The sequence below is a fragment of the Pogona vitticeps genome, chromosome 3 (genome assembly GCF_051106095.1).
Source record: "Pogona vitticeps strain Pit_001003342236 chromosome 3, PviZW2.1, whole genome shotgun sequence".
NCBI lineage: Eukaryota > Metazoa > Chordata > Lepidosauria > Squamata > Agamidae > Pogona > Pogona vitticeps.
In genome coordinates, this window is record NC_135785.1 from 14,338,223 (window position 1) to 14,352,821 (window position 14,599).

At 39.3% G+C, this 14,599-nt stretch overlaps 1 protein-coding gene across 1 annotated transcript in view; it reads right to left on the reverse strand.

Moving 5' to 3' along the window:
* The window catches only part of NAALADL2 (N-acetylated alpha-linked acidic dipeptidase like 2), a 988,342-nt gene that overhangs the window by 690,892 nt on the left and 282,851 nt on the right, over positions 1-14,599 (reverse strand). The window lies entirely within an intron of this gene.

The following is a 14,599-nucleotide window of genomic DNA, read 5'->3' on the forward strand; positions in this document are numbered from 1 at the left end:
TAAAAGTGGGCTGAAATAAGGCGTGACCTATACTTTACAGGTAATTTGTCACTAGAAGTCCATTAAGTACTGACTGTATATGATTGTTATCCCAGGAGTTGTTCTCAACTTCTGTAATTTACAAACTAGCCTACTTTGTGTTGCAGCTGGTCTTCATAAGCATATTCTTCCTTTATAAGGGTTCGATCAGGCACCTGCAAAGGTTCAAACCCTGAACACACTGGAAAAGTGTTCAATTAAAGGTTGCTTTAATGAGAGCAACCACCCTTAAAAGAACCCTTCCATTTGTTGGGGAAGGTCCCAAAAAGAAGAAGACTCAAAGGTGGATCAAAAAGGTCCAATTTAGGGCCCCTTAATATTGAAAATATGTATATATTTAACATCGGGAACAGTTAAAGGGTATACTTTGTATATTAAAAAGGAGACTTAAATTGAAATAAGGGAGCCCTAATCAGGGTAAAGAGGTAATATGGCGGTTTTTTATTTTAGGTAAACTGAACTAGATATAAAGCTGGAACTAGATCTGGAACCACTTTCAATAATAATGTTATTAGAAGACCTTGAGAAGATTATACAATATGAGAGTAATATTATGATAGTAGTCATATTATATACTAAAATGTGTACATGAATGGATTGAATGTTTGAAAGATGTCTGGAATTTGGGGGGACAACCGGGAAGACACTGAGATGTAAAAAACAAATAATTGTAAGCAAAGCATGTAACACGATGTTTGATAAGCACAAACAATGTAGATAGATTGAAAACTAATAAAATGTTTATATACAAAAAAAGGTCCAATTTAGACATGGATCAGGGTCTGTCTGGAGTGCATTTCCTCTTCTGGCTTGTGATTGCCAGAAGATAGATTGCATTAAACTGCTCCACAGGTGGTCCACATTTGGGACATTTTTTCCTCCATTTGACCACACCCTGAGTCTCATTTCTCAGAAATGAAACACTGACTCAGTCCCACCTTTTATTTGCCGATACAATTTCATTTCCGGTGAAACATTATTTGCAATATAGAAACAGAGCCTCCAATATCCATTTTTCATTGTCCTTTTCTCAATTTTATTTAAAACTATCTGGTTATAACAAACAAGCTGGCTAGACAGCTCACTGGTTTTAGTATCAATCTGCAGAGTAATGGGTTGGGGGAGTTCGATTCTCCACTGTGCCTCCAGAGAGAAGAGCCAGCCTGTGTGGCCTTGGGCAAGCTGTACAGTCCCAGGATTCCCCCAGAAGAAGAGAATGGTAAACCATTTATGTGTATTCTCTACATAGAAAACTCCAGAAAGGGTCTCCAGCAGTAAGAATTGATTATTATTCTTTATTATTCTATTATTTACACAGTTATTATTATAACTGTTATTTATATTGTTAAATATGTTATTTATATTATTTAAATTATAATAATCGATAACATCAAGGAATATAGATTTGAGCTTTTGACAAGAAAATGAAGAGGGGTGATGGGGGACGAAGAGGAGATACAGTAGTGGGTGCGGGGAATGGTAACAATTATAACAATTGCCAGAATTTTACAGACTTCTTCTCTAACAGCTAGTGAGAGCACAGCCAGGTCCTGGTTGATTGTGTTGCCATTAGGCTGAAAACGCTCCAACAACCTAGCAAAAGATTCTCAGAAAAGGTTCCTTAAATCTTTTTCTCTCAGTCTGAGGTAATTAAATGGTTGGAGAGTATAACAAAAGGAAAAATAACAATCTGAAATGAAACTTTGCTACTTTTTTCACTATTTTACGGGAGGGGATGAAAATATTGTGAATGAAGAACTAATTGCGATTATGTTAGGAGGAGCCCGTGGTGAAATTGCCCAACACTGGAAGGACGCTTAGGACTGGTCCTTGCAAAGATTTCAAAATAGAATATGGAGACTGACTCTGATGGAAAAAAACTGACCTATTGCATTAAAATCTATAGAGGTGAAATAAAATAAGATAAATTTATGGAAGTATGGAATCCCTTGTTGGCCTCTGGTGCAGGAGACCAATTGGAAAATGGGCTGAAATGTTCGTTAGTTTGAATAACTGTAGGGTTAGAAGTAGAACATATATAAATATACCAGATGGGTGGGATATAAATCAAATAAATAAATAAATAAATAAATAAATAAATAAATAAATAAATAAATAAATAAATAAATAAATAAATAAATGTATGTATGTTTAGATATTAGTAGTATACTAATAGGTAAGAAAATGATTGGAAGTGTAACTGTATTTATAGGTAATTATTACTTTTTTTCTTTTTTATTATGTGATTAGAGGATTGTAACTTATTAATAATAAAAATTATTAATAATAAAAAAATAAAAAATACATCTCTCTCTCTCTCACACACACACACACACACACACACACTCACTCACTCACTCACTCACTCACTCACTCACTCACTCACTCACTCACTCACTCACTCACTCACTCACTCACTGTCAGTACTCATTTTCTCCCCCAAGGAGAAAGTTTGCTCTTCTGCAAAGATTACCTCCAAGACAAACATTTTACTTTAATTGCAATCAAATGCACTTCCATCATTTGGCTACCATTCCTTCCTAGACTGAAATCAAGGGAAAGTTGTTGTTTTAAAAAATATATATCATCTGTGAATGTTGAAGCAGCAACAGAGAATGCCAGGACTATAATGTGGAAAGGAAGAATTGTCTGCCTCTGTAAATGGATAGAACCCCATGGAAATCTAGCACCCGCCCGGTCAACAGACAACTAGATTACCGGAAAAATCACTTAATCAGCTATGGAGTGGTGTTGGTAGAACCAAAGCAAACCTAAGAAAATTGGAGTTTTTTGCACTGAGAAAATTCTTTGTGAGTGCAAAGAACAAGCAATTTTACACCTATGCCAGCTTACTCTGTGCCCTTGACACACAATTTGCAAGATTTGATGTAAGCTACCCCAAATGCTCTTGATGTTGCCTGTTATCGGGCAAAATATTAACTAATAGCTTTAATATTAACTAAGCTTTCAAATTGTATTTTTATAAACCAGTTTGCATTTTATATGGTTCTATATACAAGCCATTCTATGCTGCAGCCAATTAATGATATCATGATGCTTCTGACCTAAATAAATAAATAATTGCAAGACTGCTCAGACTTTTAACGTTAGAGAAACGTTTGCAAAATAGAACAAAGGCGAGGGAGGGGGTTACTTGGTTCTCCTACCCTTCTCCTTTTAGCTCAAGGACAGCAATGCAAAGATAATCTTATCTTCCCTGCAAGTTTGTGTTCAGAGGAAATATTTACCTTTTCCCCATACAAGGAATAGCAAGCATGTTGAAATGTACTTGTGCAGTAAATGGGTAATGAGCAATTGGGTTTTTTTTAAAACAAAACAAAACCCTGAGATTTATTTTATTTTGGCATTTACAGAGCCATCAACTGGAGCAAAGCAAACAGACTTACAACCTTATTGTGCAAATACCCTGCATATTAAACTAATACACATAGTAAACTACTACAGTGTATGGTGCCAATAGTCATTTGTTCCCATTTAGAACACTCTGTAAAATGTCATCTAATTAAGAAGGCTGAGTGTTATTATGCTCTTATATGCAATGAAGGAGGCAACAGAACTATTTGAGGATGGTGTGTTTGGGGGGGAAAAACACCCAAAAGCAAAGCAAAAAATAAAACACATTATTTTCCTTGGCTCAGACCATCCTAAAATGAGATTTATTCATCCCACATTATAGTGGCTTCTAACCACACAGCCACCTTTTGGCCAGTGTCCTATTGTCAAGTCCCAACTAAGGAAAGACTCACTGAAGGGCTGGTATTCCATTGGATGGAATGGAAGGTCAACCCTTATATAAATCACATTCAGTGAACGGGTCTAGTCTAGTTGTGATTAGCAATGGGATACTGGTTTGTGTGGGTTAAAGACAGAGATAATAGCAAATGATCACTCAGGTTAGGGTGCAATCAGGCAGCAATACAGTATAGGATTGTGTTGTCTCATGCTGGAAAGGATTGCTTTGCTCAGTGTGATCTCTTCCGGACGCATGCAATCTGGTTCTGATTGCTGAAGCCCAGCTCCAGAAAAAGAATAGCTCTGCCACTGGAACAAAAAGGTCTGGATTGGACAGAGCTGGGCTAGTTTGCTATTTGCTGAACCTTGTGTAATGGCCAGAGAATGCCACAAATGGTCCAAAACGTGAGCTCTATCACCTACTGATCAAACCCATAGTTTCCTAGTTGGGTAGCATTCGAAACTGAGCATCTAAAGCTCTTTAGCATCTAATCAGTGGGCCATTTAGGCCCCACTACAAAGCCTTTTCTCCAGCACAAAAGACACCCATCTGGCTTCTGAGCGGTGATGAAAGACACACCTGGAAGACACTGGGAAAACTGGTGCACAGCGAATAGGAAACATTAGTCCTTTTTGCCAAGGTTACAAGAGATGTCTCACACCTGTGTAGTTTATACATTTAAACACAAAGAACACTTACTCAGGGTTGCAGATTGAAGATGCTGTTGCTGGAAATGACAATCATGATTATTAGCATAGGACACTGCCTTAGATTATTATATGGCAGAGTCTGGCCTAATATTGTTGTCATTGACCAGCAGAGAGTTCTCTAGGGTTTGGGGCAAGATTTGGGACCGTCTGTTTACAACACATGTGCTCATAAATGACTTGGGAACAGAGGGGGATACAACCAAACACACAGTTGGGAGCAACATGTTTTTCCTTGTTTGGCCTATCAACTGCCTCACCATGGGTTGCATCTCTGACCTCTGACCTTTGCTCTCTTCCTCCTCCTCTTCTTCCCCTGTCCACCAAAAAAAAGAAAAGAACACAAGTAATACAGGCTGCATAGGACGTTGTTCAATTAACCCATTTGAACCTGCAAGTCCAAACGGCAAACAAAAAGAATCCATAACAGTGAATTTAGGATGGAAAAAAAATCTAACCATCAGTGAAAACACCCTCAATGAAAGTGCAACCTACCATCCTTAATCCAACCTTCAAACCATCCAAAACAGTTGAACAGCATGGGGCAGAGACCACAGATCAGTGAAGCGTTTTAAAGTCCCACTGACTTCAGCAGTAGAATGAAGTACATGCTGAAATCACTCCCCGTCAAAACCTAACTTCGAAGGAAACCGATCAGTCTTTGCCTTTGGCTGGATTTCTCCTGCTACTAATGAGGGGGAACAAAGGCAAGGAGGTGATTGACACGGACGCTCCCATTGCAACCCTTCCCTCCTTCGCAGGTGAAGCCACTGTGGGAAATGCGCCCTATTCTTCCCCGGTGTGTTTCCCACAGCCTGCATAGCAGCCGCTGTGCACAGTTCCAAGACACAAATTCTTTGCAAAGGAATCTGATTTCAAGATAGAATTTAATCTTTCATCTAACACAGCTGGTACAGACCACACCTGAGCAGGCCTGAACAAGAGAGAATAGCTCCTGTCTGTCTTTTTTGGTTTACTGTGGGTAATGGGGAGAAGCCAGTCATCCTGGGGCTTTCCTATAAGAAAGTAGGGGCATAAATGAGCAAGGGCTGAAAGGAAGGTTGGTGTGGATGTTCCACAGCTGGACTGCCATAAAGTCACCAGGAATACGTGAGGATTTCATCATTGATATTTGGAAGTGTAGAATCCAAGTCCAGAGTTCCCAGCCAAATACAGAGATTTTCTCCCCAAAATGTTCCAAGCTTATGTGTAACTTGGGGGGGGGGGGACCAGTAAAAATAGTTGTTGATAACAAATTCAAAAGGACACATTTTCGGCAGAAATTATTTTCCGAATCCATCTCTATAGCAAATTTCTGCCGAAATAAAGCTGATCTGCCCATTTTCAACAAGGGTAACCGCAGTCTTGCTAATATCTCCTTGGCACGAACCTGTTTCCCACAAAAGGCTGCAGAGCACACCTGACGTACACTTTGGAAATTCTTTCTCTCCCCCCCTCTCTCTTTAATTATACTTTCCAGAATCCAAAAAAAGGGCCTTCTATAAGCTCTATGCAGAGTATATAAGGCAGAGTGAAACAGCCGCTTCTGGTCACAAAATTACTGGGTATCAAGATGGGTGAGAAGTTTATTTCAATTATTATTATTATTTTAATAAGAGTTGGCCCAACTTCACAAATTTCTTCATATTGAGAATAAAAGGAACTTTGCAATGTTACTTTTTGAAAAAATCAGATCTGGGAAAAACCGAATTGAAGAAGTTTGTTCATCATGCCCCAGGACTTTGACTTCTTAATGCTTAGACATCTGAGTTTGTGTCCTTGTGGCCCAAAGCACACATTACAGAAATATTTCTTTAAGTGCTCAAAGAAATCTGATCATAATACCATGAATGTTTCTGATCTACTGCATCTGACCAATTATCTTGCTTTGTTTCATAGCTGATTTTAGGAGCTAAACACTGCCCTAGATTGCATTCTGATTCCTAACACATGACACTGGGAGGGGATGACATTACTGGCATGTTTTCTTCTTCTTAGGACATGCTAGCTGTAGCACCTAGTTTGGCCCTGTTTATTCAGCCATGTTGACAATGAATCAAGCTTAATCATTAATCAAGCCTGAACTTTCTCTAGAGGCAAAAAAATTATTTGTTTGTTTGTTTGCTTCCTTGCTTGCTTGCAATGCACTATTCTGAGCAGTTCACAACAAGTAAAATGATGAAACTGAAGCTGTGACACTTTGGGCAAATCATGAGGATTTGAAAGCAACAGGAAATGAGGAAGATCAAATACGAGATGGATTGATTCTCTAAAGGAAGGCACAGATTTGAGTTCGCAAGCACCGAGCAGAGTTGTTCATGACAGTACATTCTGAAAGTCACTCATTTGTAAGGTTACCCTACATCAGAGACAATGTGACAGCACATAAAAACAAAGGTTGCCTCAGACTCTTCCACCTTCCCAGGACACTCCTCTTCTTAAATTAATGTGGAAGTAGGAACATAATAGCCATAATTTTGTTGGTAGGCAGGGGGGCCAATTTCATTACAGTTTGCTATTGAAAACTTTGCTTTATTTTCAAATTATTTTCTGTAGGGATGATAGATTTCCTTATACTTCCTCCAAGAGAGTAGACGCATTTTGCCTTAGTCTGATGCTCCTGAGCCGTTCTGGAAATTCCCATCCTATTTATTTATTTATTTATTTATTTATTTATTTATTTATTTATTTATTTATTTATTTATTTATTTATTTATTTATTTATTCATTCATTCATTCATTCATTCATTTATTTATTCATTTATTCATTTATTCTTTCTTTCTTTCTTTCTTTCTTTCCTTCCTTCCTTCCTTCCTTCCTTCCTTCCTTCCTTCCTTCCTTCCTTCCTTCCTTATTTATTTATTTATTTATTTATTTATTTATTTGATTTATATCCCACCCATCTGGTCTGGTCGACCACTCTGGGAAGGCAGACCTTAGACGATGCACACCTTAAGCTATGCTGTTGACATCAGACACAGGAGAAGATGTTATCCTATCATTGGTGTTGATGTAAGATTCAACCCTGCCCCCCCCCCCATAGAGGTATCAGTAGTCAAAAACCTGTAGATCTCAGTCGGTCATCAAGGGATAACGAAAGTGTAATAGACTCACAAGATATAATGATGGTCAAGCAGGATTTTACTGAAATTCCACATACGTTGAGGGGGCTGTGGGGTGGGTGTACAACGATTCCAACATACTATGTATTGCAAAAAGTAACAAGCAACCAGATTTTTCAAGTGTGTGCTATTCATGTTTATAAAATTCTATCACACATGGCATTAACTAATGACACTTTGCCATTGTATGGATCAGAACCTACTAAGCTAAACTGTCACAAAAATGGGAGATGGTTTGCCTCACAATTAATACTTGATTGGTGTTAAAGATATGATCACTGGAAAAACAATTAACTCTTGGATCCAAATTAATTTTTCCCATAGCAAAGCATGCATGAATTATTTTGCAATTAACTTAGGCATGAATGTGCCAGAAGACAACTGTGCACCTGCCTCCATAATACAAGCTCCTGAGTGACTGAAATGCTTAAATTCTGCTTTCTGACCTGGCTTTTGAATGCTGGCTAAGGACTATGTGTATGCTTCATACACCCCTTTTAACAACACGATGAAGATTATATATAATCTTTTCAGTACCATATAACAAAGATCTATGCTGTTGTTTCTTTCCCAGGCATTACCAAAAAAAAGTGTCTAAAACAACAGTGGGGAACCTAAATGCACAGCTGTTGAATATTGACATTCTGTACTACGCAGTACACTGATTTTGAAGCTTTTTTACAAATATGCTCGGTGACTTTTTAACTCTCAAAACTTTATCTCATTACTTTCTCTTGACTGGTTTTATATATTTAAACTTAAGCTTTTAAGGCTATGAGGAAAAGATGAAAATGAAAGCTTTTTTAACACTCACATTTCCCTCCCTCAAGCCATCATCAGTCTCTTTATAGTTATTCTTTCTCACATTTTATGGCCTCAGCATGGAGAGTGCTTGCAAACAACTTCCACGTGTCAGACACTCAATGGGGCTAATCATATTAGGGGCTTTTCCTCCACCAAAGCACATGTGTAGTGTGAGCAGAAGAATATCAGCTAGCCATGCCCCGGCACATCATTGAAGGTCATGGACTGAACCCAATGATTGGTCCCAACTAGAGTAGACCCATTGAATGAATGAGAACTTGATTAAGTCAACACTTTTTAAAGTGTCATTGACTCAGCGAGCCACAAAAAGCAGCTGTCAGGTGGAAACTATTAAAGCAACACTTATGTGCACTCATTCTATGTGAAATGGCCATCTCTGTGTAGTGAAGAGCCTGTTGAGGAAAGAGCCAACGTGAAAGGCTGATTGACATCCCCATTTCTGAGGTGCAATATTCAGCATAAGCCAACTTTCTACCTCAGGTATTTTAACCTTCCTTTTTGTTACTTGTCTGAAGCAAGTTTTCTTTTCAGATACAGGTAAAATAAGGAAACTACTATGGACTTAAATAAAGTTCACATGTCTTGCTCATGTAATGAAAACGGAAAACTTATAATGTAGTTGTAAATAACCAAGGCTACCAACATATCTCACCTATTCTGGCCGCATTGCATTGGCTGCCCATCCGATTCCGCATCGACTTCAAAATGTTGATGCTTACGTACAAAGCCCTAAATGGTTTAGGGCCTCGATACCTGGCGGAACGCCTACTCCCACCAAGATCTACCCGTGTCACTCGTGCGAGCCAGGAGGTGAGGCTGAGGAGCCTGACGCCGAAGGAGGCCCGGAAGGCAAAGACAAGAAATCGGGCCTTCTCGGCGGTGGCTCCTCGCCTCTGGAACAATCTACCCTCTGAGTTTCGTGGGGCTCCCTCGCTGGGTACCTTTAAGAAGGAATTAAAGACATGGATGTTTCGGCAGGCCTTCCCATCACATAACTCCTGACCCCCTTTCTTTTTCTTTACTGTTCCCTGTAGCACATTGTGGGTTTTAATGTAGTGTTTTATCATTTAGAACGTTCTATTTATATTTTATTATATTATTGTTTGATTGTTAGCCGCCTAGAGTGGTGCTCACCCGACCAGATAGGCGGGATATAAATAAAATAAATAAAAATAATAATAAAAAAATAGCTCAGTGAGTTAGGTGTTTGGCTGGGGAGCCAGAGACTGCGAGTTTGATTTCCCACTGGGCCTCCCAGGAGAAAAGCCAGCCTGTGTGGCCTGGAGGAAGGAACTAGTTAACCACTTCTGAGTACTCACTACTAAGAAAATTCTAGAAAGGGTCACCATATGTCAGAATTTACTTGATGGCATGTTTTTATTAATAAGCAAAGTCCCTTTTCTATTCTTTCCCCCACATACGTTTCCACAGTTCCTGCCTGACAATTAAATGTGCATGGTATGCTTTGAAAGAATGCCAGAACTCAACAGTAAAAATTCAGGCTCCTGTCTTCTGAAAATGTTCGATGCCCAGTTTATCGTGAGAATAATGAGGTGAAATTTTTAACTTCAGGTTACTGAAGCAGCAGCACATGAATCATTCCTGAACCATCTTCCTTGGTCCTCCATAGCTGAGGCAGACCACGCTAATGAGGAAAAGGCGATAACTGGAACAGCTGAGAGTTTCTTTATACGTATCTCTTCTCACAGCCTGTTTTCCTCACGTTGTACTTTGACTAGCCTGTGAGCAGCAATTGCAAATCTAAAAACAATTAGTTTCATGGAATTTCTCACTTCCTTCACTGCAAGTTTATTTTGGACCATGTTTACATCTCTTTGGCAACACAGCAAAATCGAACATTGGGTTCATTCTCTTTCGTGTTTTGGCAAAACATATTATATTGTGTGCGCCCTCTTTGCAAAGGTTTCTCCAATGTAATGGATATTTCTGTGTACTTTTAATATGCACATTCTTCATGTCATTGTCCCTGCAAAACAACCTCAATCCTGTGAGCACTGGTTCAGAGAAGAGACTAGGTCAGAAACCCCTGTCCTTGACATGTTAGCTTTCTGTGTGCGTGGAATATTTTTGAATCGAGGAGCATCCAATCACGTGAAATCTCTCTATGTGATCTGAAGTGATGAAGGCCAGATACTGAACAGTAAACCTCATTTGGAAATATTGCCTATAATCCAAAAAAGTAACTTTTCCAAAAACCAGGTTACAGTGAAAACTATTCACAGATATGTGAATATATAGGAAACGTTGGATAGATATTTGCAGCCAGCTATCCCCAGCATCTGTGGAACTAGGTCAACTGCAAAGAAATAATCTTCAAAACATCAAGCCATGATAATACTTTCCATTCATCTCAATTAGAAACCTGTTAGGAAGCCAAATATTCAAAGGTATACTGACACATTTTACATCAGTCAGAAGACTGCATCTGAAGCAGTTCGAATCCAGGACCACATGGGAATACCAATGTGTTTTGTGTGTTTTGCACCTGAGCATGGATGGGGCAGAGAAAGTAGTCACTGATCAGCTGCAGGGCAGAGTAACCATTCATATTGAGCCCCCCTTTTCAATCCAGCAAAGAGGAAGAGATAAAGAAAGGAGAGTGTTGAGATATGTCTGGAAGTCCCCCCCCCCACATTTCTAGCTCTACAGAAATTGTTTCTTTCTCTCACCCATTCAGTAAATCTGCTTGCCATGCAGATTGATTGATTACTTTCATTTGAAGAGGGGGTTCTTTGAAAGGGAAGGGGATGAAATTCCAAACAATATGAAGGAAGAATAAGCTCCCCTTATGGCCTTTGTAAAAAGGAATCAAAGAGGATGGTGCCATAGTTCCTCACTGACTCCTTTCACTGTAGTTGCCTTAGGATGTTATTCTCTTAAAAGTTTGGACTTTTCCTTGGCTGCTTCAAAAGAGAAGGGGAAAAATAAACTACCCAGTGTTGAAAAACTCCCACTGACCTACCCACAAGACCTGCACCTCAGGGCTCCCCCAAACCCTGAGACCTGAAGTAGTTGCACCACCGCCATATGCAGTTCCCCATTTGCAATAATAAGCTCAAGCTTCTAGAAGACAGAGTGTGCTGCCTGAGCTGAGGCACCAGTGCACATGGTTATCCAGGACTAGAAATGTTTCGTTTATCTAAGTCAATGACTGGCCAAATATTTACAGGGTGAATAGAGAACCTGACCCAAGCCTGAGCTTCAAAACATAGGAAATCTTGGCCCCTGATTACAAAAATGAGATGTACCCTGACACCTCCTCAATTAGTTGCAATTAGCCATGGCAAAAGTAAGGGCTAACTGGAATAGGATTCTGTCTTCCTTGTCCTTGACAGAAAAGGATGTCTTGAGACACCATAAACAGAATCAAAAATACACTGCAAGATTTTTCACTTCGACAGAAGGGCAAAGAGGCCAGTTCTTTTTTCATAGGTGATCGCTACAGAGATGTACCCGGACGCCTCCTCAATTAGTCGCAATTAGCCGTGGCAAAAGTAGGGGCTAACTGGAATAGGATTCCGTCATCTTCCTTCTTCTTGACAGAAAAGGATGTCTTGAGATACCATAAACAGAATCAAAAATATGCTGCAAGATTTTTCACTTTGACAGAAGGACAAAGAGGCCAGTTCTTTTTTTTTTCATCAGCAACAACACTGCCAAAAAGAGTGGCAGGTTTTTTTTTAAAATGTAGCAGTTTGGCATGAATTTTTTTATTTTTTATAAAAACCTGCCTTTTGCAGGAAACACAAGGCATTATTTTTTAAAAAAGAGAATGCAATGGTTTTCTATGCAACATGAAATATTTTGCTCACACACACACACAAACACACATCACTTCCATGGTTGTTGTTTTTTTAAAAAAAAGAGGGTTGAAATGTGAAAAATGCATAAACCCTCTCAAAATCTTGTTTAGTTGGGAGAAAGCATTAGAAATGCTTTCTTTTTGCCAGTGATAAAGAACTGGAGCAGCAGCTAGTGAAGATGGCAGTAAGAAGATAAACTCACAAAGAGTGGATGGTCCATTGATTCCTAAGGACTCCCAAGATGTGGATCTGACATAGACCAGCCCTGATTTTGTAGTACCTTCACTAATGTTGAGCATTCTGCATCACAGTACTGTCATATTTTATCTACCTTTCCTCCGGGATACTCAATGCGGCATCCATGTTTGACTTCCTCCCCATGCAGGAGAAACTAATGTTGGAAAGGTGGCAAAATCTGTTCTGGGTTTTAGTCCAAACTTTAAATGAGATACCCTGGATGTTGAAGCTATTTAGGGAGGAGAGTTTGTCACTTTGGATAAAACCTAGGAAGGATTCATCCTTCCACTGACATCAGAGCACACCAGCTTGCTCCCCAATTCAACGTCAAAGCAACCACATGAAGTATGTCAGATCGAGTAAATGCGACCATCTCAAGATCATTTAATGGCTGGAGGGAGATACTAACTAGAATCAGCCAAGTGTCACCTACATTAAACCATTGTTAATCATTCATAATGACATTCATATACACTTGTTGATGCAGGTTATACATGGATTCTGAACTACATGGGTATCTGGTACCCCTAACCCAGCATTGGTAAAGGGAGAAATGTACCTTGAACTCTTACATTTTCCTTCAGCAATGAATGCCTGTGCAGTAAGTTTATAGAGAGCTTATGTATGTCCCTTAAAATGAGCAAAAGAAGGCCTTTTCTACAAGTGGAAATAAGAAATGGTGCTACAAAAAGGAATAAGTAGATTACATGATACCCTTAATGTGGGTGAAAAAGGCAAGGGGTTCATCAAAATATCCAAGTTATATCTCCCAGCTATCCAGCAAAAAAAGGAAGGTACAATACTGATAGCAAGAAGCCTCAAAACACAACCAATGAAGTTATGATCTGTGAAGGAGTCTCTGTGTTTGGACTGACCTCCCAGAACTACGTCTGCCTCCATAACAGTGAGCCACTTTGATTTCTCATTTTTCTTTTTTCTTTCTTTTTTTTGGAACAAGTCTACATTAGAAGCACAGTGGGAAATTCAGACGTTGGCCAGACAAGGATGCCTGAGTCAGACCTCCCATTAGGTTGCTCCTATTAAATGACCCTGCAGAGTTTGCTGATTAAAAGGAGGGATTTGCCAAAAAGCAGTTTGCATCTCAAAAATATCTTGACGGTCATGTGTGAGCTGATCAGTGGTTGAGGTGCTTGTGAGATCTGAAAACATGAGGGGAACGTACCTGCCATTGAGGCCTCACTACTTGGAAATGACAAAGAACAGGTGACAGCTATTCACATCAAATGCCAGGAAAGAAGAATGAGGGGAGAGATGATAGCACTTTTCAAACACTTGAAAGAAGAGGGGCAAGGTCTGTTCTTGATCATCCCAGAGTGCAGAATGCATAGTAATAGGCTCAAGCTACAGGAAGCTAGATTTAGGCTGAATCTCAGGAAAAATATCTTAACTGTTAGAGCAGTATGACTATGGAACCAATTATCTTGGAGGTAGTGAGCACTCTAACACTGGACGCACTCAAGAGAAGACTAAAGAACCATCTGTCAAATCTGCTTTGATTTGGATTCCTGTATTGACCAGGGGGTTGGACTTGAAGGCTGTCTAGACCCTTTCCACCTCAATAATTCTATGGCCACTGTCTTCTGACAATGATACTCCCCATTTGGAAAGATCCAGAGAAGAGGCCAAGAAGATAAGCTGTTTCTTTCCTTATCATTTCCATGTAAAAAAGCTACATGAAGATCTTTCTGGATGTCATTATCAGAGCTCCTCAGGCTCTGATAATTCATGACTTTTAATGCTTGTAATGAATGGAGACTGGGTTGGGGATTGGCAAGAACATCCAAGTAACACGTAGAACAATTAAAATGCAGTGCTTTCAAGTTGTACTCTGGAAGTGCTAACAACTGGTTATATTGCTTGCAATAAAAAAACCCATTAAAGTGGTAATTTAGGACTCTGGTTTTGAGACAAGACGGCTTCACTTTATTTTTCCCCCTCTCTCCCCCTGCAGTTAAAGCTGTCATTCTTTCCATTCAAATAAGGTAATTTATGTTAATTTGTACAAGGTGCCATATTAGCATTATGTACATAGCACAGATTATTTGGAGCACAGGATGGCTGTACTGATA